This window comes from Giraffa tippelskirchi, chromosome 13 (assembly GCF_054371585.1).
Source record: "Giraffa tippelskirchi isolate mGirTip1 chromosome 13, T2T-mGirTip1v1.2.pri, whole genome shotgun sequence".
NCBI lineage: Eukaryota > Metazoa > Chordata > Mammalia > Artiodactyla > Giraffidae > Giraffa > Giraffa tippelskirchi.
This window is the reverse complement of record NC_137287.1, coordinates 113,980,084-114,004,963: the sequence shown is the minus strand read 5'-3', so window position 1 is coordinate 114,004,963 and position 24,880 is coordinate 113,980,084. Positions and strand designations below refer to the sequence as shown.

Genomic DNA, 24,880 nt, shown 5'->3' with positions numbered 1-24,880 from the left:
GGTGACGGGGTCCCAGCTCGAAAGACCCTCTGCTCAGCTGCCCACGCAGCAGAGCTAGGGAGGGGCCCCTGCACATTATGAAACTCAGCATTTCTTTAGTTTTATTTTTATTTTTCAGATTTTCGATGGTTATGGTTCAAAACAAAGAGAGATGACTCAGCTTCCTGTGAAAGGGCTGCAGTCCTTTTGGAAAAGGTGGTTCTATTCTAACGCTTCTCTCTTCCCGGTCCTCCAGGCAGCTCATCCCGGCTGCCTTGTTTTCCTTGATGATCAGCTGTTCCCAGAACGGGGACAGGGACAAAAGCCAGGCTCTGGGGTGGGGGGTGGGGGGGTCGGGGGGGTCAGATGGCCTGATCTGAATGCTGACCCAGGTCCTTACTCGCTGAGAGGACATGGACAAAGTTAAACCTTCTCTGAGCCTGCGTTGAGAATCTCCCACAGGATCTCTGTACAAAGCAGCAGTCTCCTATGGAAAGGGTCTGGTCTGGTGCCTGGTACAAAAGAGGTGGACCATAAACATCACTGTTAATAATAGCCGGCACCTGTGCTGAGGTCCTACTCTACCTATATTATCTTATTGAAGCCTCACACCTGCCCAGCCTAGGTTCCTATTTTACCGATGAGGAAACCGAGGCTGAAAGCAATGAGCTGCCTGAGTTTCCATCTTCCCATTCCCGAGAGTCAGGGCCCACATCCCAAGTCAACTGAGAACTGAACCTGTACGAGCTTCTGCTTTCCATCTGAGTCTCCTAGCCAAGCACATGCCAGCTCCTCACTGCCTCACTCTTGACTGGCAACATAGAATCATTGTTTTCAGATGGCGGAAATTTTCGAGCCAAGGCTTCATAAAAATAATTCCATGAAGGGCTCAGAAAGAAATCTTCAATAATAGCACATCATTTCTCTCCCCGCCCACCCTGGGACTAGGAATCCACAAAAGCTGCCTGTGTAGCATCCCAAGGAGATGCAAGAAGCTGTTAGGAAAACCCCTTCAGAGTGTAGAGAAAACCGAAAAGCTGAGAATGAGGTGTGAGTTCATGCAAATAAAGAGGAAAGGACTCTAAAAAGGACCCAGATTTCAAACGGCCACGCCAGCACCACAACAGGGTGGGGTCTTTCAAACCTTTGTCCTAGGACTAATGGAAAAAAACAGATCTGGTGCAGGTGAACACAAGGTAACTCAAGACAGCAAAAACCCCACTTTCCATGGCCCTTTCCCCTGCATCACCCCAAAGCATACGCTGACAGAGCAACCTTAATAGTAACTGACTAATTTTAAACCCTGTGATTACCAGGGTTGATTTCCATGGAACCTTCCTTTCACAGCACCGAGACGCACTCATGAGCGGTAATTGCCAAGTTCAGTTTTAGCTCTGTCATACCCAGCCATCGGTGCTAACTAAGGCGGCCGCTCCCTTGCCAGGTAAGCTGGTAATGAAGTCGGCTTTGCAGTTGAATTTCACAATATTGTGATGCCGCCGTCAGCACCTGCAAGTGCTGAGAAGCTACGGAGCTGCTCCGAGGTGGAATAAATCTCGCCACAGGGAAGTGACTGGAGCCACTCTGAGCCTCTAAGGGGTCCTGCCTGGAACTTAATGCCCACTGGGGTTCGTGGTTGCTTAATCCCATGTGCTGCCTCGTTGGAAATGCTGATCACCATGGGGCCACATTGCATATGTGAGGGTGCTCCATGCCCTGCCTCCTGACATCCTCTGCAACTGCCTCCCACTTCCCCCTCTCCATCCTGACAGCCCTCCCAGCATTCGAACTCACGTCTGATCACACAGACAGTTTCACCTATCGGGTCCTTGCCAGTCCTCCAACCACTGCATGGACTCGCCTGCGGTGAGTTCTGCACCATGCCACATGCCAGTCTCATTTTATAAATGTTCCCATTGGCCTTGGCTGCTGACCTATTTTTTATTGTTTACTTATTTATTTGGCTGTGCCGGGTCTTAGTTGCAGCACGTGGGATCTAGCTCCCTGACCAGAACCTCCTGCATTGGGAGCGCGGAGTCTGAGCCACTGGACCCCCAGGGCACTCCCATCTGTCCTGTGTCCTGATTAAACAGTTTCCACGCCCCCCCCCCCAAAACCCTCCCCCTGACTGGGTTCTGATGGCAGAACTGTGCTCTAGAACACGGGCAGGTACGTGTGCACTAACCTCGTGCTGACTTCAAACTTGTGCCCGGACACTGAGAGGTGCCACTATGATGGGACAGAGGGCTGAGAACTATGCCCTCTAGGTGCCCACCGCACACCCGGCATGCACACATACCTACGCCCACAAGCAGCCAGACAAGCGAGAGAGCAGGGGCTCATTCCCTCCCTGGGGAAACTGAGCCCTGAGAAGGTCAGTAAAGCAGGTAAGAGGGGTTTCTCTTCGTTCCAAATACCGGTTAAAGCTGAGGAGCTGCCAAGCCTCTTCCCCTGATAAAGAAATCTTAGAATCAATCTATTTCCCTTTTCACTTGTCCACCAGGAAGCCCGGAGAGCCAGATGTGTACGCCAATTTCAATAACTATAGGACCCAAAGCCAACATATCTGTTTTCATTTTCCACTTAGAATTTGTTCTATTTTATATTTTCCTTGGCTCTAATTCTCTCTTTATTGGAGTGTAAGTGTTTTACAATGTTGTGTTAGTTTCTGCTGTTCAAGGAAGTGAATCAGCTACATGGATACATATATCCCCTTCCTCATGGACCTCCCTCCCCACCACCACCACCATCCCACCCCTCTGGGTCATCACAGAGCACTAAGCTGAGCTCCCTGTGCTACACAGCAGCTTCCCACTAGCTCTCTATGTTAGACACGGCAGTGTACATATGTCAGCCTTAATCTCCCAATTTGTCCCACCCTCTCTTTCCTTCCCCTGTGTCCACATGTCCGTTTTCTACGTCTGCGTCTCTATTCCTGTTTTGCACATAGGTTCATCTGTAGCAGTTTTCTAAATGTATTGTATATACTTTTATATCTTCGTATGTGTTCCTGTGAAAGAATGACCAAAGTTAAGCAGCCACCAAAAGCCAGACATGGAGAGGTAGACACCCATGGGTGTCCCAGGGTCCCACAGCTGGTCCAGGAGGAGTCTGTCTACCCAGGTCCCCTCCATACTGACCCCATCCACTTCTTCCTTTCCTCAACCAAAAAGCTAACAGTGTCCGAGTGTCTGTTTCCTGCCAAGCACGACAGGTCCTGCTATGTCCACACTAACTTCCCAGCGACTCCAAGAGTTAACACTAGTAACAGTACATCCTCTGTCCCAGGTACTGTTCCCGCACATTTATGAACAGTGTTCCCCATGACAACCCTATTAGGCAGGTATGGTCATTATTCCCATCTTACAGAGGCATGAAACTAAGGTTCTGGGCTCTCTTGTCCAAGCTCCCAGCTGGATGCTGTCGACTGAGTCCCTCATTTTATAGATAAGGATGTGAGGTTTCGAGAGACCAGGGGTTCGCCAAGCCTGGGCTCTCACTGTCCAGTCCGGATGGCTGCAGGCACAAAGGGAGAAACCAGGGGCTCCAGGAAAACCCTCTCCCGACTCCCGGCCAAGCCAAGGCCGCGCTTCCAGAAGTCAGGGCACAAGTTCACTCCTGCCAGAGATGCAAAGGGAGACTGCCAGGGAGAAACATGAGGACTGGAAGGCTTTCCTGGTCTTCCAAGGCCACCTCAGGGCTTCCCAGGTGACTTAGTGTTAAAGAATCTGTCTGCAATGCAGGAGACTCGGGTCGGATCCCTGGGTTGGGAAGATCCCCTGGAGAAGGGAATGGCAACCCACTGCAGCGTTCTTGCCGGGATAATCCCATGGACAGAATGGCCTGGTGGGATAATTCCATGCACAGAGGATCCCACTGACGAGGTCGCAAAGAGTCAGACACAACTGAGTGCACACACACACACACACACACATGAAGGCCATTTCAGCTGTCTCTCCACCACCACCCTGGACCCCTCTGTGCTGGGGGCAGGCATCCCAGGCCACCCACCCCCACTCAGGGAGCTCAAAAACTCTCTCTTCCCTGCCACACTAGTGGCTGAGTGCCCACTTCAGTCAAAGGCAGTGTGGAAATGACTTTGTTTTGTTGGTATTTTTAACTTAATTTTTTTAGGATTTTTTTTTAATGTGGACCACTTTTAAGGTCTTCATTGAATACAATGTTGCTTCTGTTTTATGTTTTGGATTTTTTTTTTTTTCCGGCTGTGAGCCATGTAGGATCTCAGCTCCCTGACCAGGGATGGAACCTGCACTCCCTCCATCGGAAGGCGACGAAGTCTTAACCACTGGGCTGCCACGGAAGTCCCTGGAAATGAGTCCTGGAGCATGCAGAGCCAGGCTCACATCCCAGCTCTGCTACTCACTGGCTGTGAACCCTGGATGTGGGTGAGTCTCTCCACATACTGGGTGTTAAAACCACCACCTCGCTGCACGTCTGGGGAGACTGGCAGAGCCCACTGTGTCCGAACCCTCCCTCCCTGGGTAGATTTGCCACCAAGTGGTGCCCGCCTTGCCTCCAGCATCATCCTGGCAAACCCTTCCAAGGCCTCCATCAGCAGATGCCAGAGGGATGGGGAGGCCAGGGAGGTTTGCTCCAACTTACCTCATTCAAGACATGCCTTCTGGAACAAGACAAAAAAAATTAAGTAATAAAATTTGAGTTTGAACAGAAAGCCCAAATCAGGACTGATCTTTCCAGAACTTCTCCATTCTACCTCAGGAAGGGAGAGGGATCAAGGAAGTCCCTGGGGGTCACCCCACCTCTGGTGGGCCTCAGTGACAGGCCTTCTGGCCATCCGCAGTGGGATGGGCTGCTGGCCCACATGACACATCCTGGTTGCCATGGTTTCTGTTTATTCTGGGAAAGACAGCTTCCCTGACATCCAGGCCTGGTAAAGACGAGTGTTTGCTACACTCTGACCGTGTAATCACCAAGGTCCCTTGCTCTGTCCTCAGCTGCACACAGGCTAGAGCCTGCAAGCACAGAAGCAAAGGCGCTGATGGTAACTCAGCCCCCCCAGGTCCCCCTCCCACCCAGTCCAGGGTGGATGAAACCAAACCCCATTTTCAGATGAGAAAAGCAAGGCTTGGGGTTGGGAGGTGACTTGCCCGGGGTCAGTGAGAGGCAAGGATTCAAACTTGGATCTGTCTAACCTGTCCCATTTTTTCCAACTGTGTGCTGGTTCATTTATGATCATTACTCTGACTCCCAGGAAACTCAGGCCTTTTCCCAAAACTGTACCTCCTGATACGCCTTGAGAAGACCCTATCCAATGCTCAAAGACATCAGACGCCCCTCTGCCCCAAGGACCCCGAATGTCAACAGGTGGTCACCAGGAAGGCTCCAGGTGGATTCAGCAACTGCCCACCCCCCGCCCCAACACACATTGATGAAGCTGAATCCCGGGAGGACTGACATGTAGGGGAGCTGGCCCCGCAGGGGACGGGAGGTTCCCAGAGCACAGGGGAACGACACTGGATGACTGCCCCTGCAAGCGTCACACCTACACCATGGCCTTCCATGGCCCCCACTACAAGATCCAAACCCTGGGGGATGGCACTTCAGGCCCTTCCCAAGCCCCAAACCCATATACTTTGGCCACCTGATGTGAAGAACTGACTCATTGGAAAAGACCCTGATGCTGGGAAAGATTGAAGGCGGGAGGAGAAGGGGACGACAGAGGATGAGATGGTTGGATGGCATCACCGAGTTGATAGACCTGAGTCTGAGCAAGCTCCTGGAGTTGGTGACAGACAGGGAAGCCTGGCATGCTGCAGTCCATGAGGTCGCAAAGAGTCGGACAAGATTGAGTGACTGAACTAAAACTGAAACCAATCCACCCAGTCCTACCCCAGGCCCCATCACAACCTGAGTATAGGGATCAAGGACCAATCACAACCAAAACCTGGTGAGGCTACAGCACAAGAGAGCAGAAGTGGCCTGCCCAAGGTCACACAGTGAGTTCAAACAAAAGCCAAGAGCCTTGTCCCCATCCACACTCCTGAAGGTCACCGTCAGGCAAGGATACAGTGTGGGTGTTAATGGGGTCTCCCCCCCAACCCCGATCTTCCTTTCCAGGCTGTGCGCCCACCCCTCAGCGACACTGCAGGCTGCTCTTCTCTGCAGAACTGCTCTTGGCTGAGAGGAGACAAGCCTAGGGGGCATGACCCAGCTCCCCCACCCCTCCTGAGGAAGCCCGTGGCCATGACCACCTGACACGGAGGTACAAAAGGCCACCCTCCATCTCAAGATGGGATCAGTTCTATAGCATCATTCGTCCTTCAGGGATCCCTGTAGGATAAAGCAGGTCTCCAGGGAGACCACCTCCTTGCTCACCTTCTCCTTGCCCTGCTGCTGCCACTCCCCTTCTCATGAAAGCACTCCCCACTGAATCTCTTTCACAAGAACCCTTGTCTCAGGCTCTGCTGCCAAGGAGCTCAGCCCGACACAAAGTCCTCGGTCCTCAAACTGTGGTCCGCTCACCAGCAGCAACACAGCAGTACCTGGACCTCATGAGAAATGCACATTTTCCGACCCCACCCTGATCTACTAAGTCAGAAACTGCCTTTTTATAGAAACAAACGTGCATGTGATTCCCATGAAAGTTATAATTTGAGACGCTCTGGTTTAACAGAGATAGTTATCCCATTGTGGGGATCGTCCAACCATGGTATTGCCCAAAACTGCCCATCTGTTGTGGCAATCATACGGCTAACCAGCTATGTTATCTCCATGCTCCATGCTCTGGCTGGATGTGAGCTCCAACATAACCAAGGCAGAAGTGCCATGTTCTTCTCATTTGAGCTCCAGTCTCACACACTTTACACAGTCACCAGAATTCTGTTTTTCTTTCATGCCCCCAGTCCCACTGCTTGCATTAGTCAATTAGAGTGTTTGCCTCTATTGCCTTCTTTTATCAAAAATTTATTTATTTGTTTATAAATCAACAGGCTGTAGGGGGTCTTCGTTGCTGCACGGGTTTTTCTCTAGTTGCAATGAGTGGGGGTTACTCTCTAGTTGTGCTCACACTTCTCACTGCGGTCGCTTCTCTTCTTGCAGAGCATGGGCTGTAGGCGCACAGACTCAGTAGTTGTGGCACATGGGCTTAACTGCCCCATGGCATGTGGAATCTTCCCAGACCAGGGATTGAACCCATGTCCCCTGCATTGGCAGGTGGATTCTTAACCACTGGATCACCAAGAAGTCCTCTACTGCCTTCTTGAAGGGACCCCAACCCAACACCAGACAGCCAGGAAATTTTCCTCAAGGGCACTTTTGGGGGAAGATGGTGCAAAGAGGTCCAGATTCCCCAGGGCCCTGGAGGGCGGAGGGAGGGGGAGCAAGGCCACTGATGTCACTGCCTTGGAAGAAGAACGTTCCTGACCAGCCAGGAGTCAGAAACCCCTCTTCAGACGGCCCATTCCAGCCCACCTCAGGGAATGAGCCCCACAGAGCCCCTCCAAGGGGATGCCTATGACCTTTGCAAAAGGAAAGGCAATAACCAAGTCCTACGTGACTAGCGGACCCCAGGGCCAGCCCCAGAGGCTGCAATAATCCTGCTGGGTGTTTGGACAGGAGCAACCGTGCAAAGCTTGTCATCTCTGCCTGTTGCCTGAGGAGGGAAGCGGTTCACCTTTTGCTAATCGCTCTAATTCATTTTTTATTACTAACTTTCCTGTTTTCTATTTGCTGTCTGATTGAAGGTATTACCGAAGGCATTTAAACAGCATCAGACCGTACCACAATGGCAAACATAACTCTTCTGATTGAAATCTGCATTAATATACATATAATTCCCTGATCACAAAGACCTCACGATCCACATGTTAGACCCCAAGTGAAGGCAGATTTGGCAAGAGACATATACACAACTGAAGGTTTTCCAAAAGACAATCAGCCGTGCCAGGAGGCTGCCTTAAGTTGGGTGCTTTCTTGGGCTGTTGGTGGACATGGCTGACCCTTTGGCACCACGTCCTGAATCCAGAGACATAAAAACATTCACTCCTTTGAGCCAGGAGTTCTACTTTGGCCGTGGCCAACAGCCTAGGTCTGAACCTTGACACTCCATCTCGAGCATACCCCATAGCCAATCCATCCCCAAATCACACATATTCTACCTCCTAACATCTCCCATATCCTTCTACTTCTCTCCACTCTCATCCCAGCAGTACAGTTGAAGCCAGAGTGGTCCAACAGAACTTTATGCAATGACAGGAATGTTCTATATCTGCACTGTCCATGGGGGATATAGAGAAGTTGAAATATGGCTTGCATGATGAAAGAACTACATTTTATTTGATTTTACTTTAACTCTCAATAGTCACGTGTAACTAGTGGCTACCATATTGGAGTGTGCAGCCCCAAGCTATCATCAATCCTCTTCTAAACCACAGTAATCACCTCCCCACTGTCTCCTTGCATCCATTCTTTGTCCCATCCATTGCTTTCCCCATAAGACAGCCACGAAGATAAGTGCAACACACCTCAGCTCTCACTACCATTGAGACAAAGTCCAAATTCCTGGACATGGCCTTCAAGGCCCCATCTCCTGGAGCAGAAACTACTCCAGTTCTCAGGGAGGCTATGGTGTGCCAGGTGCTGGAGGGGGGCAAGCAGCGAAGGCCTCCCAGAGGAGGTGTCGCTTGAGCAGAAACTTAAAAGACATGTCCATAGGAGTCTGCCAGGCAGGAGGAAGATGCCAAAACCAAAGGCACCACAGTGACAGCTGCTCTCATAGCTACATCCATGAGCCATTGGCAGAGAGCCAGCCCCTGCGAAGCTGATAATCTAGTGGGACAAAAACAATACACAGAATGAATAGGTAAATGACACGTGAGAAGAGAAAAGAAAAAGATGGGTAAGGGGTTTCTGGCAGACTGGGTGGGAGGGAGAAATCAGCAGCATTAAATTGTAAGGAAGGAAAGGGCCAAAATAAACATGCTCTTGAGTCTGTGTGGTTGGACAGTAGCGGGTGGTTTCTCCCCCATTCCTTAAACATTTTGGCAGGGAACACAGTCTTCATAATTTACAGTGTTAATAAGAAGCAGCAGGTGATCTTGCTTGACCACACTGATTTTTTTTATAGAAGTTTATTTTTTATCTATTTATTTCTATTTATTTGGCTGCCTCGGGTCTTAGTTGCGACAAAACAGGGGGCTAAGATCCACCAGCCTGTCCCCCATCTAGTCAAGCACTGATGAAAAATCCTGAGGGTTTCAACCACCAACCCTCTTGACTCCTGTTTCAACCTTCCTCCCTGGGCTCGGCATGTCTTTACGATGTGAACTCACGTAGGGTTTTCCGTGCGGGGCACAGATTCTCTAGCTGCGACATGCTGCCTTAGTTGCTCCATGGAACGTGGGATCTTAGTTCTCCAACTGGGGATCAAACCCGTGTCCCCTGCATTATACTGTGGATTAGTCACTGGACCACCAGGGAAGTCCCCAACCACACAGAGATCTTGATTATAGCCTGATGCCACCACTTAAAGGAAGACCTTTAGCAACCTTGGTAAGGGGTAGTGTGTAAACAGGGAAACTTTCTCTACAATATTTATCATTCACTATGGATGTTTACACTTCAGTTAACTGTGATTTTGCTCTACATGGTTTATTTTACAGAGTGAATTTAGTTTTTCACAAGTAATTAAAAACCCTTCCTTATAAAGTAAAAAAAAAAAGTCCTCCCTGCCTAACAGAAGCATCTCCATGGGCTAGAGAGAGATTTCTTTATCTCTGAAGGTCAGGCTGACTGCACTCCAGCTCCCCCAACCCAAGCAACTGGGAGTGATGCCTCCCTCCTGAAAATGGCAAGGTCACCACCCACAGGGAGACTGGAAGTGGACAAAATGAGGCTGAGATTCACCAGCCCTTCCCCCCGCAAGTCAAGCATTGATGAAAAATCCTAAGGGTTTCAACCACCAACCCTCTTGACTTCCATTTCAACCATCTTCCTTGGGCTCAGCATGTCTTTACAATGTGAACTCACATTTATTAACATTTGCAAAGCCCCAGACACTGTGTCTCTCATATTTATGCATTTAATCCTCTTGGCAACAATGCACAAATACACAATGGAGGCCCAGAGAGGGTGACACCGAATTATTCTTGGAAACACAGCCTGGGATATGTTATGGTGGCTATCTCTGGCAAATATAACCACCACACTCATTCATTCATTCTTTCAACAGCTTTTCACCAAGCACTTACTACATAGCACACACCACATTTAAGTGCTGGGGACTCAGTGTTGAAAGAAACAAGCGTGACTCCAATGGTTGGAGAGCTTACTATCCTCAAGGTGGAACAGACACTCAAGTCATCTTACAGATCTAGCATGCAAGGGGGAAAACCCACTGGGGGCTGAGATAGAAAATAACAGGGTAACTGCAAAGATGAGGGGATCAGAGTCTTGGAGAAGGTGAGGATAAAGCTGAGACCTGAAGGATGAGCAGGAAACAGCCTTGTGCAGAATGAAGACAAGGATATTTCACACAAGGGCAACGGCATATGCAAAGACCTTCAAGCAAAAATAAGCATGCAAGGGGGGGCATCTGGGGAAAAAGCAAGAAGGCTGGGGTGGCCGGAATGGAGTCAATGGAGGCTGGTTTTGCTCCCCATCATATCCCCAACTCAAAGCCCAGGGCCTCGGACAGAGCAGCTGGGAGTGAGGCTGGAAAAAGCAGGCTAGATCACACCAGGATGTCTGGACCAAAAAAGGCATTTAACGTTACCTACACACCCAGGGGAAGCACTGGAAGGTTTTAGGCAGAGGTCTGATTTTGGTTAGGGCAGAGTTCACTAAGCCACCACGGAGACCCATGAGTAATTCTGTCCAGAAAAATGACAGGATCTAATTCACAAATCAAACAAAACCCGATCATGGTCAAGATGTCTCCTTAGTGCATCGTGCTGTGTGACTCGTGGCCATTGGATAGCGACTGTCCCCCAAAGCTAAGCGTCCCCAGCTGGCATGTGGGAGGCGGCCACCTTTCGGAAGAGCAAGATAAAGCAGCAAGTGACAGGACATGTTGACCGAGCATTGGACAGAGGCAAGGCTGTTGGCAGAGAGAATATTGTGCCAAAGATGCTACAACAGGGTCGTGGCTTGTTGTTAATGTGGAGCCATCAGGAAAACACACTTCTATGCTTCACTGTAAGATACTGTAAGACATAATCTAAGAGAGCGTGCAAACATTTAGTGCTCCATTCACAAGATAAGTAAAACAGCTAACAGAAGAGCCAATGGAGGAAATGCATTGCACAGGTGGGAGGACAGGCCCTTCAGGTTTTGAGTTTTTTTCCTCTTTGTCTCATTTAAAATCAAACTTTGGCTCTTACGCATCCATAAACAGATCTGGAAAGGGAAAAAGAAATTAAGTATCTCAGATGCTTAAACACACATTATTATCTCATTTAATTTAATCAACAGATAGCACAGTTAACTTCATATTGCAGATGAGGAAACTGAGGCCCAGAGGTAAAAAAGTAGCTTTCCAAATGCCCTCTTGGCCCCTTCTATGCCTTTGCACATGCTGTTCCTTCTAGCTGGAATGCTCTTCCCTATCTTCTTCACCTGGCCAATTCACCTCCAAGCACAGGTGTACGCTCCTCTGGGAAGCCTTCCCTGGCTCCTCCCATCCCACTCCACCCTCTGCCTGGCTTGGTAGTCCCACACCCATTGGAACTGTTTCTTTTTGCCTGTCTTTCTACTATATCAGATGTGGCTTCTCAAGGACAAGGACCAGGTGTTCATCATCTATTCATGCCTGGCATCTACCTCCAAGGCCTACATACAGCCAGCAGAGAATGTTCTTTGCTTGGCTGAATGAATGAAGGAATAAATGAATTAGCTCTAAGTTTCAAATCCAGAATTTGATTCCGGGTCAGTATGACTCCCAGAGAAGGTGATGGCACCCCACTCCAGTCCTCTTGCCTGGAAAATCCCATGGACGGAGGAGCCTGGTAGGCTGCAGTCCATGGGGTCACGAAGAGTCGGACATGACTGAGCGACTTCACTTTCACTTTTCACTTTCATGCATTGGAGAAGGAAATGGCAGCCCATTCCAGTGTTCTTGCCTGGAGAATCCCAGGAACGGGGGAGCCTGGTGGGCTGCCATCTATGGGGTCGCACAGAGTCAGACACGACTGAAGTGACTTAGCAGCAGCAGAAGCAATATGACTCCAAGGTATATCTCTTGGCCAGGGTGTGAGTGTGTGTCTTTATATAATCAATCAGAAAACATACAAAAACATGGGATACATTTCAAAGCACACTGAGAGCTTCATTCATCCCTCTGAAAGAGCTGCCGAAAAGCGACACCCCCTTGGGGAAAATAGGATGGCGAATGTGGATCAAGGTTCACCAAACCCTTTTGCAAGAGCATTTCACCTTGGTTAATTGTCTAGCATGACTCCCCTGGAAACCTGAAGAAGGCAGGATGCTAACTGTGTTACTAGGCAACTCTGCTTACGGTAAAAATGACCCTTGATTGATGAGTTGCATTTGGACTGGAAGGAACTATAAATAAACAATAACTATCTGATTAAGAGCTGTATTTGGGACCTCCCTGGTGGTCCAGTGGCTGAGACTCTGTGCTCCCCATGCAGAGGCCCCGAGTTCGATCCCTGGTCAGGAAACTAGAGCCTGCATGCCGCAGCTAAAGATCCCACATGCATCCATGAAGATCAAAGATCCCAAGTGTTGCAACTAAGATCTGGCACAGCCAAGTTAATATATATTTAAAAAAGAAGCCATATCAGAGGTTTCCCCCGAGTGTAATGACTCTTGGAACCGATGTGCCCCTTGCAGGGAAGTAGATACTGGAGAATGACATGGTCCTTTGGGAACTGAAGCCTTTAAGTCAGGTGGCTTCCAAAGCCACCTATTGAGGATCTTCTTCTCTTGCATCTGAACTAAAACCTGGCACTGGGGGGGAGCTGACAAAGAAAAGAGAAGTCCACCTCCATGGACAATGTCAGAGACCTCTGCTGGGACTTCTCCTGCAGAAGAGGCACAGATCACGTGTCCTGCTGGCCAAGCTGCGGTTCTTGTCCCAAGTCCTTTGAGGAGACAGGTACCAAGGGTCACCCGAGTGAGTCTTATGAAGCTGAATGTTTCATTGAACCTTAGAGTCTTTGTGAGAGCATCCATGAGAAAGAAGAGAACCGATGCAGATGAGGGAAGAGACGATCCCAACCAGAAACACCACTACACTTATTCTGAACTTGAAAGCTCCTTAGACCTCTCCTTTACAAAAGACATGAAAACCTGGGATGCGGACTGTGCTGGAGATCCAGGGGTTAAGAGAGGGTGTGGATTCAATCCCTCTCAGGGAACTGAGATCCCACGTGCTATGAGTTGTAGCCAAAAACAGAAAAAAACTTGGGATGATGCCTATGCTCACTGTCCTTCAAGGGCCCAGATGACCTGAACAACATCCAGGACTAGAATGAGGGAGGATATGACTTACTTGGTCTCCCAGAGGCCTCACCACAAACCTGAGATGCAAATACAGTTATGTGAGATAATTGAGGCTCAGAGAGTTTAAGTGAGAGGTCCAAAGTCACACAGCTTGTAAGTGCCAGGATATGAACCCAAGTACTTCCACAGAACTCAAAAGTCATATTTGAATCCACTGTCTGGTTTTGCATAAAAATTCACTTACAGCTCAGGTGGATGTATAAGGCAGAGAATGCATGGGGTAGAGGGGGGTGTTGCTGCTTAGGTCATTTGGGCCTTTGAAGGACAGCAAGGAACCATCCCAGGTTTTTTTTTGTAGCGGGGGTGGGCTGGGGTGGGGAGTAAAGGGATCTCCTTAAATAATGTAGGTAACACCCAATAGGTGCTTAGTGAATCTTTGCAGAACAAACGAGCAATGAAAGGCCCAGGGTCCTTCTTCCACATTATCAAGTATGCATGTGCAGGCTAAGTCACTTCAGTTGTGTTTGACTCTTTGCTATGCTATGGACTGTGGCCTGCCAGGTTCCTCTGTCCATGGGATTCTTCAAGCAAGAGTACTTGAGCGGGTTGCCATGCCCTCCTCCAGGGGATCCTCTCGACCCAGAGATGGAACCCGGGTCTCTCATGTCTCCTGCACTGGCAGGCGGTTTCTTTACCACTAGCACCAATTGTCAAGTATAGTTCAAGTCAAAACACAGCACAGTGCAACAACAAAATTTATGCATGAGATTGACCCTGGGTTAGATTACTAAGGTGGATTCCTTTCCAACAAGTTTCTAAATCATTCCTACAAATTAGGCCCAACTTCGAGATAAGCACATTTTAATTAGCTCTAATGTGAAGGCATTCTACTACCAAATGCTGTTTGAAGTTGAAAACCAAGGCAGGAGGCCCAGCTGGGAATCCCCTGACCCCTAGAATAGACACTGCTGAAACAGTTGAAACAAGGGGTGAGCTGGTCCACTCTTGCATTCCTGCAGAGGGAGGAAGCTCTAGCTGGCACCATGGAGGCGGCAGGAGATAGGAGTAGGGAGGGCAGTCCGAACCCCAGCTCCGCCAGCCAGCTCCTCTGCTGCCTTCTGTAACGTGACTTATTTGGACCTCAGTCTTCCCACCTACATAGTGGGGATGAGTATGTCTAGCACAGGTCTTACAAAGATTTAGTGAGATGGTATGAGTGAGAGAGCCTGACTCTGAGCCTGCAGTAAATGCTCAGAGAGTAATTTCTGCTTATTTCGACCCTACTTTTCTCCATAAAACAGCACAAACCTTAGAAATAAAAGTCAGCGAGAGTGGGCTTTTTGTTCACGACGGTGGGTAGAACACATAATTTCACCTCTCCCCTCTTCTAAACCCCACTAGAATGGGGTTTTCTGGGTTTCGGTTCAGCCCTCTTTCTCTTCAACTTCTTACTTGCCAGCACCCTCTCAATGTTTCTGATGCTCACCCTTTTCTTGTTTTCTTGCAGACCCTTTTGGAGTTATTCAGCTTTCATCTATCTGAATTATGAATATATATATACGTGTATATGAATTATGAATATCTATGTTATATCTGTCTCCCCTTTTTTTGTCATTCTAGTGTGGTTTAGAAGAGGAAAAGCTACAGGAAAAGCTATTTTCTTAACCGAAACCCAGAAAATCCCAAAGAACAGGCAGCAAGGGTTGAAAGCCCTGGGAGACTTTGTATTAACCTACAGCCTTTGTATTAACCTACAATCCTCTGCAAGGAGATCAAACCAGTCAACCCTAAAGGAAATCAACCCTGAATATTCATTAGAAGGACTGATGCTGAAGCTGAAACTCCAATATTCTGGCCACCTGATGCAAAGAGCTGACTCATTGGAAAAGACCCTGATGCCGGGAAAGATTGAGGGCAGGAGAAGGGGGTGAGAGGATGAGATGGTTGGATGTCATCACAGACTCAGTGGACATGAGTTTGAGCAAGCTCCAGGAGGTGGTGATGAACAGGGAAGCCTGGCGTGCTGCAGTCCATGGGATCACAAAGAGTCAGACACAGTTAGTGACTGAACAACAACAGTCCTCAGAGAAGCTGACTGTTGGCTTTAACCTGGGGCTAAGTCAGGGAGAAGAACTCTATAATTAAACAAGAAGTCTGTCTCAGGGATTCCCCCTTGCTATGGATGGGCACGATGCAGGAAAAACAAAGTGCACTAGTGTCCACGGGTAACTGCTGGCTGATAAGAGAAATAGAGGTCCCACCCAACTGCAAATGAGCTTGTCCCATGCTCTAGCAGAAGTCCCCAGCTTCAAATGTCTACACACAGACCATACTCAGGGCACCGAAAACCAACATTTGCATTGCCTACCTACATGCTCGTGGCTTTCACAGAAGTTGAGGAAACTTACAACCACAGAATAGATCAATCTAGAACCTTGTTTACAAATAAATGTCAACCAAGAGTTACCAGGCATTTGTAGAAAATATCAGCATAAAAGAAGGGCCAGGAAGTGAACCGAAGAGTTAGTCAACAAGAAAACAGAGTTAATGCAGTAAACAGAAAATGACTTTTTAAACAATTGAATTATCGTCTTCAAAAAGATTCAAGATGTTCATATGTCCATTTAGAAAAGGATGGGCTACTATAACATAAAATCAATCAAGAAACAATACAGTATTCTGGGAAGTGAAAAAGTGATTACAGAAAGAGAAATGATACTTATTAGAAGCACTGAACTAAAGAACAGTTATGCCTGGAAATATACCCACCACACTTCACTCTGTGAGTAACCTTAGGGAGCAGGGCTGAGAGGGAAGTGGGGAAAATGAAAGAGAAAGAGAGAGGCTCTACTTTTTTTTTACTCTTAACATATTTCAGTGTATTTTATAGAGAATAAAAACAATTAAAAAAAAAAAGAGAGAGAGAAAGGTGGGGAATTTCCCTGGTGGTCTAGTGGTTAAGAATCTGCCTTCTAATGCAGGTGATGCAAGTTCAATCCCTGGCTGGGGAATTAAGATCTTAACAAGTCTCGAGGCAACTAAGCCCGCGCCGCAGCTACTAAGCCCACACACTGCAATGAAGAGCCCGTGTACCTGAATGAAGACCCAGTGCAGCTAAAATTTAAAAAAAAATAAAAAATAGTGGGCTTCCCTGGTGGCTCAGAGGGTAAAGTGTCTGCCTGCAATGTGGGAGACCTGGGTTCGATGCCTGGGTTGGGAAGATCCGCTGGAGAAGGAAATGACAACCCACCCCGGTATTCTTGCCAGGAAAATCCCATGGACAGAGAAAGAAGCCTGGTAGGCTACAGTCCATGGAGTCGTAAAGAGTCGGACACAACTGAGCGACTTCATTTTCACGACAAAGAGGGCAATGACAGAAGAATGAAATGAAATTGGGAGTGAATTAATGAGCAAAAGATGTTCCATGATATCCCACGTCATGCCTACAAGTGACCCAAGCATTTGCCTCTGAGCTTCTTGGTTGCTCAGAGAAGATGAAAAATTGGTAAAGAGACCACCATGGCTGCTGACTTATACTGAGGCAGGGCAAAGAGGGTCTTGAAGAATGTGACAGGACTTCAGTCCAAATGGAAAGCTACGGCCCCCTGCCCAGATGTGACTTACTCAGGCAGGACCCAGAAGCTCCTCAGGAACCAATGTGGTGGAGTCTTCCCCACCACACAGGAAAATGTGCGACATCTCGATGCAAAAACTCTGGAAGCCTACCTAGGAATGTGTCAGAGAAACTCGCTGGGGCTCAGAATATCCCAAATGAAGAAAAAAATGAAATATTGCCATTTGTAGCAACATGGACAGACTTAAAGAATAGTATTACTAAGTGAAGTAAGTCAGACAGAGAAAAATCATATATGACATCACTTATATGTGGAATCTAAAAAATAATACAAATCAACTTATTTACAAAACAGAAACAGACTCACAGACATAGAAAATAAACTTATGATTAACAAAAGGGAAAGGAGAGGAGGGATAAATTAGGAGTATGCAATTAACAGATAGACGCTGTGTGGACACTAAGTCACTTCAATCATGTCTGACTCTTTGTGACCCTATGGACTGTAGCCCACCAGGCTCCTCTGTCCATGGGATTCTCCAGGCCAGAACACTGCAGTGGGTTGTCATGCCCTCCTCCAGTGGGTCTTCCTGACCCAGGGATTGAACCTGCATCTATTACATCTCCTGAATCAGCAGGCAAGTTCTTTACCACTAGCGCCACCTGGGAAGCCCTACAGATACACACTACCACATATGAAATAAACAACAAGGAGTTACTGTATGGCACAGAGGACTATATTCAGTATCTTGTAACCTATAATGGAAAAGAATCTGAAGAAAAAATACGTATATGACGACTAAATCACTTTGTTGTACACCTGAAACTAACACAATATTGTAAATCAACTACACTGCAATAAAAAGAGGATGCCAGATCCATATAAGTGAAGAATATTTTATAGGCATTTATAATAATATTAAACTCTCTACCAAAAACAAAAATTTTCCCACAGCAGAAGATGAAGAGACAGTCACCAGCAATGGTCTGAATCCAGCAACAACGAACATTTCATCCTCTGAACGATAACTGTGGCTCCAGTGAATCTTTCCACTTAAAACCTAAGCAGTTCGAATGTGACCCTCCGTATAATGACCCCTACTGGTTATCTCTCTCTCTCTCCTGCAGGCAGGTCTCCCCAGCTTAGGCTGACAGTACCCCCAAACCACCTTGCAAGAGTTGCCCCTCTGCCTAGGTCTTCCCACCACTCTGCATGTGTCCCGTATAGCCCGCTTGGTGTTGCCTGTAAGACTGCTGTTTGAAGCCTACCCACACCTCTGACACTGTCATTTCCCCAGACTGTTATATAGTTAATTGTGACTCCACATTTTGAGCCAAAATATTACAGATCCACACGGTCTTTCATCTAGGAAAGCCAAGTTTCCTATTGAGTCACTGAGCCTTCAGGACAGGGCTGAATCCCCTAGCACACAGTAGGCACTCAATGAAACTTGTTAAGCATCGGAAAAACCCAGCAGAAAATCCAGCCTTGTAAAACCACAACATTGTTGCTCCTTCTTGCTGACACCAGAAATAGCAACTATACAGTAGGAAGTTTAAGCCTCAGGATAATTGATCAAAATTTATTATCCTGTGTTATACAACATGTTTTCACTAAGTTATAAAATTACAATTTACCATGACTCATTAAGTTAATAATTACTCACCATATGTTTTTCCTGCTGCTCCCAAACCATGCTGAAACATCACTACGTAGGGTTTTGGTCCATGTAAACAAATAAAAAAGGATAATGGCCAACCATGTGGATAAAGGATTTGCTGACAGGGAGACACAGGACTAAAATACCAGACAGAAAGCGTGAGCCTCAAACTCTGCCACTCTCATCACCATCATCTCCTAGTTTACCTGCACCACTTTCCAGATCAGTGGTTCTCAAACAGGGGTGATTTTGCTCCCCATCCCCCAGGGAACACTTAGCAAAGTCTGGAAACATTTTTGATTGTCATGACTCGAGGGGAGGTGCTACTGGCATCAGTTGGTAGTGGCCAAGAAAGCTGCTCCACATTCTATCATGCATGGAACAACTCCCACAAGGAATTGTCAGTATTGTCAATATTGCTGAGGCTGGGAAACACTGTTCTAGATTATAGGGAACTTCCACATCCGTTACTTTAATCTGAGCTTCACAGCAACAATATGAGGAAGGCATTATGCCCCGCTTGTACAGATGAAAAAAACTGAGACCTGGAGAGGTTAAGTGATGTGCACAGGTCACCAGCCCTCACTGGTGAACCACGCAGCTGCAATTTGTACTGGTCTTCTCTGCCTCCAAAACCCACCTTCCCTCCCACACAGATTCAAAGAAAAGAAGAGGGTGTGGAGAAAAGGGAACCCTCTTACACTGTTGGTGGGAATGCAAACTAGTACAGCCACTATGGAGAACAGTGTGGAGATTCCTTAAAAAACTGGGAATAGAACTGCAATATGACCCAGCAATCCCACTGCTGGGCAAATACACCGAGGAAACCAGAATTGAAAGAGACGCGTGTACCCCAATGTTCATCGCAGCACTGTTTACAATAGCCAGGACATGGAAGCAATCTAGATGTCCATCAGCAGACGAAGGAAGCGGTGGTACATATACACAATGGAATATTACTCAGCCATTAAAAAAAATACATTTGAATCAGTTCTACTGAGATGGATGAAACTGGAGCCCATTATACAGAGAGAAGTAAGCCAGAAAGAAAAACAAGATTCAAACCAGAGGCCCAGGAAAATCAGATCCAGAGACCACGGCATGAAAAGACCTCCGGTAAGGAAGACTGTTCCCCCAGCAGCCTGCACTGAAACTAGATTCCTCTTGCATTTTAACTTTCAATAGTGCTGCTCTTTGTGAATAGAAATGAAAGCATTTCCTGCTGGCGCTGAGTGCCTTACAAGCAGGATTTCTAGTCCTCAAGGCAACCTTATGGGGGTGGGGGTGGAGTGGGGGAAGTATTGACGTGCCCATTTTCCGGATGAGGAGACTGAGGCACAGGGAGGTGAAATAACTTGCCTGCATTGAGGATCAAAGCCAAGTCTGCTGAGTTACAGAATTTACACTGCCTTTCTAACCTGAGACCAGCACTGGGAAATCAGAGGAGCAAAATGAATGCCCTACAGAATCACACAGGGCTGGCAGCTGTGCCACACGAGGATCATTGGGATAAGGATAAGGCTCTTCCCAGCTTATTGGCTGCTCTCTATGCTGGGCTCAGTCCCCCGGGCCTATGCAGGGAAGCTCTTCTAGGAATGTCAGGTCAGCCAAAAGACTCTTGGCCTCTGCCCTGCCCTGGACACCATGCGCTCACTGCAAAAGTCTTCAGATTGTAAGAGCCAAACAGATGCTAAGTTCCTCAAGCCACAGGGAACAACAGGCCAGCCCTGAATTCATTCATCCAGCAAATATTTACCGAGCACCTATGTGCCAGGCCAGCTCTGGGAATACAAAAGTAAAGGCAGACAGACACAGTGGTTCCTTCCTACTGAAGTATATGAGAGCCCATCTCTTCAAAAAGCATAATCTTTATCCTTGCCAGGGGGACCACACTCTACAGTTATAAAGGACATACCCAGACTTTATTTCATTATATTTCCACACCACAGCTCCCCATCTCACAAGGCAAAGGGTCACTAATTTGCTCTCCCTTTTGCACAGAGGGGAACACAGGCCCAGAGTAGGGCATTTTCATGCTCAAGGTCACCCAGTAGACTGGGGACAGCTGTGCCAGACCTGGGCTGCTGCTCCTGACATTGGTAAGGTACAGAAGTGTGGTCCTCGTGGAATCTTTGGGACAGGCTAGGGGAGGACTATAGAGAACATCTTTGGACAGAAAGTGAAAAAGCCTCCTAACAGAAACACAGGCACCCTTCCAGAGTTCCCCCAGGACCAGCCAGCCCAGGGCTCCTCCCCCAGGGGCCCGCCCACAGCCACCAGTGTCCCAGAAGAAAGATGCTGTGGGGCCCTCACCTACCACGGATGCTGAGCAGGCCTCTTCAATCTCAAGTCTTGGTGAAGGTGGGACCAGCCCCTCCCACTTCGTGGATTTACGTCACAAGGAGCTGCCAATTATTCACTACCCAAGCTTGTCTAGATCACATCCAGGGGCAAGATGCTGTGCCCAGAGCTGTGGGGGTGGAGAGTTGAATCATTCACCCACCAGCACAATTTCCTGAGTAATTATCGGTCAGGCACTGTGCCAGGTGCTGGGCACAGTTCCTGCCTGGTGGGAGCCCACAAAACCCTGTATACAAACAACCGAACCACTGCTAGATAACATGTGGTCTCCAGAGTGGCAGAGGCAGGACTGGGAGCTCATCAGACACGCAGACCCTCAGGACCCCAGCACAAATTAGCTGAATCAGAATCTCAGGGCAGGAAGGAGTGCCCCGGAACCTGTGTTTCAAATCTTGCCAGATGATTCCTATTGTGTACATGAATTTGAGAACTCCTGGTCTAGACCACAAGGCCTTCCCCCACCTCACTACTTAAAACGGCAAACCAGTCCCTGGACCTGACACCCCTAACTCTCTTCCCTGCTTCCTTTTTCTCCAGAGTTGTACTGATGGCATCAGTCACAATACCATAACGATCTCATCCATATATTTATGACTTCCCATGCTGATACGTAAGCTCCAGAGGGAAGCAATTTGAGTCACTTTGTTTCACTTCTGTTGCCAAGTACAGTGCCTAGCACAAAGATATGCTCAATAACTGTTTGTTGACTGAATGATGGATGGCAGAAATGCCAAAACCCATGCAGTAACCAGTTCTTGGGGGGATGCCTGGAAAAAGACAGAAGGTTGATGACCATGGAGTGCTGCATGGAAAAAGTAGTACCCAAGTTGGCCCTGAAAGATGTTTGAAACAGGGATGAAGGATATGTGGAACACAGAGATGCTAAGCCTCTTACTGGAATAGGTCCCAAGTGGTTGACATCACTGTTATCTAGTTAGTAGCTGGAATGTGCCAAGAACTTTTATATCCTATATTAACTCAATTAACTCTCTCCAACCTCAGAAGTAGACAGTGTTGTCCTTAAGAGGACACTGAGGCTCAAAGATATTAAATAATTTGCCCCACTCACAGAAAACTTGTATAAGGATGTTCACAGCAGCTTTATTTATAATCGCCCCAACATGGAAACAAACGCAAATGTCCATCAGCAGGTGAACAAATAAACCAATACAATGTAATATTACTAAGCAATAAAATAGAACAAATTACAGATAAATAAAACATGAATGAATCTTAAGGACATTTCACTGAGCAAAATGAACCCAGATGCAAAAATGTATGTGCTTCATATGAAGTTTTAGGACTTAAATTGACTTAGTACACATAAACTGAATGATAAAAGAATAAACCAATGATAAAAGAAATCAGGTAAGTAGTTTCCTCCAGAGGTAAGGGGTATTGACTGGAAAGAAGCATGAGGGAACTTTCTGGGGTGATAGAATGTTCTATATCTGGATTGGGATAGGGGTCACAAGGGTGGTTATCAAAACTCATGGATCAGTACACTTCAAATTTCCATTTTATTGCATGTAAATCATACCTCAATGAGCTAAAATCATTTGCCCTAGGTCACAAAGATAAGTGGCGATTTGAATCCAGATTTGCTCAATGCCACTGGCCAGTTTCCACTAGTCTGCTATAGTTGAGTGGGGAGCCCCAGGCAATGTGCCCATCCTGATAAAGCACCTTGCCAAAACCCAAATAAAGGGACTTCATAGTTACCCTAGAAGGATGTCATAACTTCTAACTCCCAAACCATGACAGAGACCTGTGGGGAATGCCAGACAAGCATCAAACTGGGAGTCCAGGAACCTGGGTTCAGGCCTCTGCTGTGCTCTTCATTTGCTATGTAACCTGTGAGTATACTACCCCCTGCCTCAGTCTCCCCTCGTGTGAAGAAGAAGGAAGGGATCAGTGGTTCCTAGTAGGGAGACACACATAGAGCTACAAGTCACAAATCCCTCTGCTCAACCAGGCACCACTACTGCATGAAATAAGTAATGTGCCTGTTTCATATCTTATAAGCTATTTTTCAAATGTATGCTAATATTATTGTGATTAATAAAATAAACATCTATTTCAAAGCAAAAATGAAACCATAGCAGCTTTGTCATTGTGCATCTTCTCAAACAAAAGATATCAAAAGAACAGCCACTGCTCATGACTTTGGTTTAAAGAGGCCGGAATCTCTGTGTTAGAGGATTGCTAAGGGGACAGTCACCAAGGGAACGGTCGCCAAGGGCCCTTCCAGGTCAACTGCCCCATGGTTGTCCAGCATCACTTGGCAAAGGCTTGTCCTTGTGTTTCTCAGGTTCGGGTCCTTGTGGGGACCAGGCTCTTATCTAGACTCCAGTGACCAAGCCCCCAGCGTGCGGGTCACGTCCTGCCTGCGCACCCCAGTCTATAGATCCCAATTGTGGTCATGGCTGCCTCTTGGGTATGCCTCCCCTCCAGTCTGGAGAGTGACCAGGATCTCCCCAATCCCTCCTTGCTGTACCAAGAAGCCTGGTAGAACAAGGGGCATCAGTTCCTTGGTACAACTTGCACCACCCCCCCAACCACTAGCAGTGAAGGCGAGTGCCCACTGGTGATCTGCTCCCAACAGGCTTCTGACTTGTCCCTCCCTGAGCCAAGTGACATCCTCTGTCTCCCCCTGCCACCAGGCTGCAGGATTGAGAAGCAGATCGCACATCCAAGTAGAAAGTCAGACCTGGCTTTCACCTACCCTAGCGACCCAACTGCCACCCTCCTCCCACCTGGACACATCCTCCACTCTGGGCCAGGGGTCCAGAGATCACAGATAGAAACCAGAATCACCAGTTTCTCCTTCCCTGACTGGTTTCCTCCCACCAGGGTTTCACACTGGATCTTGGTGCTGAGTCAGAGCTTTACAGAACAACAGAATAAGGCAGGGGCCTCAGCTGAATGCCACCTCTCAAAGGCCCCCTTAGGAGATCACTCCACTCTAAAGGGGTTTACAGAAACACCACCCTGCAAAGGAGCACTGCAGGCGACAGGCACCCACCTAACCAGACTTTCAGGCACACATCCCCAGTGTCACCCATGCCCCCAAACCAGAGGCTGGAACCTTGCCAACTTCATATTTTAAAAAATAACAAAGCCAAGGGCAGCAGATAGACCACTGCCCCCCACATCCAACTGTCTTCTCCTTCCTGAAGACTCCACTTGCCACTTCTCATCAATTTTCCCTCCATCAGATGGAAGCGGCCAGAGAACCGGCCTTCTCTTGAAGACACCATCCTCCTCTTCTGCTTCTGACTTTGCCGGTCACTGGACGAAAGATAAATCGTCCCATCCTCCGCACGATCTCACTTACCGCCCGTCCCCGCCCCAGGTCTGGGGGCCCCGGACCCCACCCCTTGCCCCAGGGGAACTGCGCAGGGCTCTGCCCCTAAACTCCAGAAGCCGCTCCCCAAGGCCTGAGGACGCAGGCAGCGAGTCTCAGCCGGGGCGGCCCCCAGGTTCCGAGCGGGGAAGCCCCCTCCCCGCAGCATCCCCATAGCAAGAAGCTTGATGAAGAGCCTACGGGGTGGGGTTAAGACCCTGGAGGGGCGCCGACCCAGCCACCGGACTGGCACTCACCACGCAGCGCCACGGAGCCCGCGCGTCTGCGCCTTGGCCGCGGGGAAACCCACGCGCGCCGTTCAATCCGGGCTCCGAGTGACGAAAAGCCGCGCTCGGCTCCGGCCGGCCCGGGACCGACTCACCGACCAGCGGACGCACGGACCGTCCGGCTCCCTAACTTAAGTTTGAAAGTTCCCTCCAGGGCGAAGGAAGAGTCTCGGACTGCGCCGCTGCCCCGCGGGGTCCGGGGCTGGGCTGGGAGCGCGGAGCGGGGTCG

At 48.3% G+C, this 24,880-nt stretch overlaps 1 protein-coding gene across 24 annotated transcripts in view; it reads right to left on the bottom strand.

Annotated features, from left to right (window-relative positions):
- TOX2 (TOX high mobility group box family member 2) overlaps positions 1 to 24,880 on the bottom strand; it is a 248,945-nt gene that overhangs the window by 119,338 nt on the left and 104,727 nt on the right. For 2 of the 24 annotated variants that reach the window (XR_014073149.1, XM_081557023.1), the window contains exon 1: positions 24,622 to 24,676. The exons of 21 other annotated variants lie outside the window; for them this stretch is intronic. The gene's annotated coding sequence lies outside the window, so the exon portion shown is untranslated. Of the gene's footprint in view, positions 1 to 24,621; positions 24,677 to 24,880 lie in introns of those variants that run through there. One more of the 24 variants, XR_014073148.1, reaches the window with a different exon arrangement.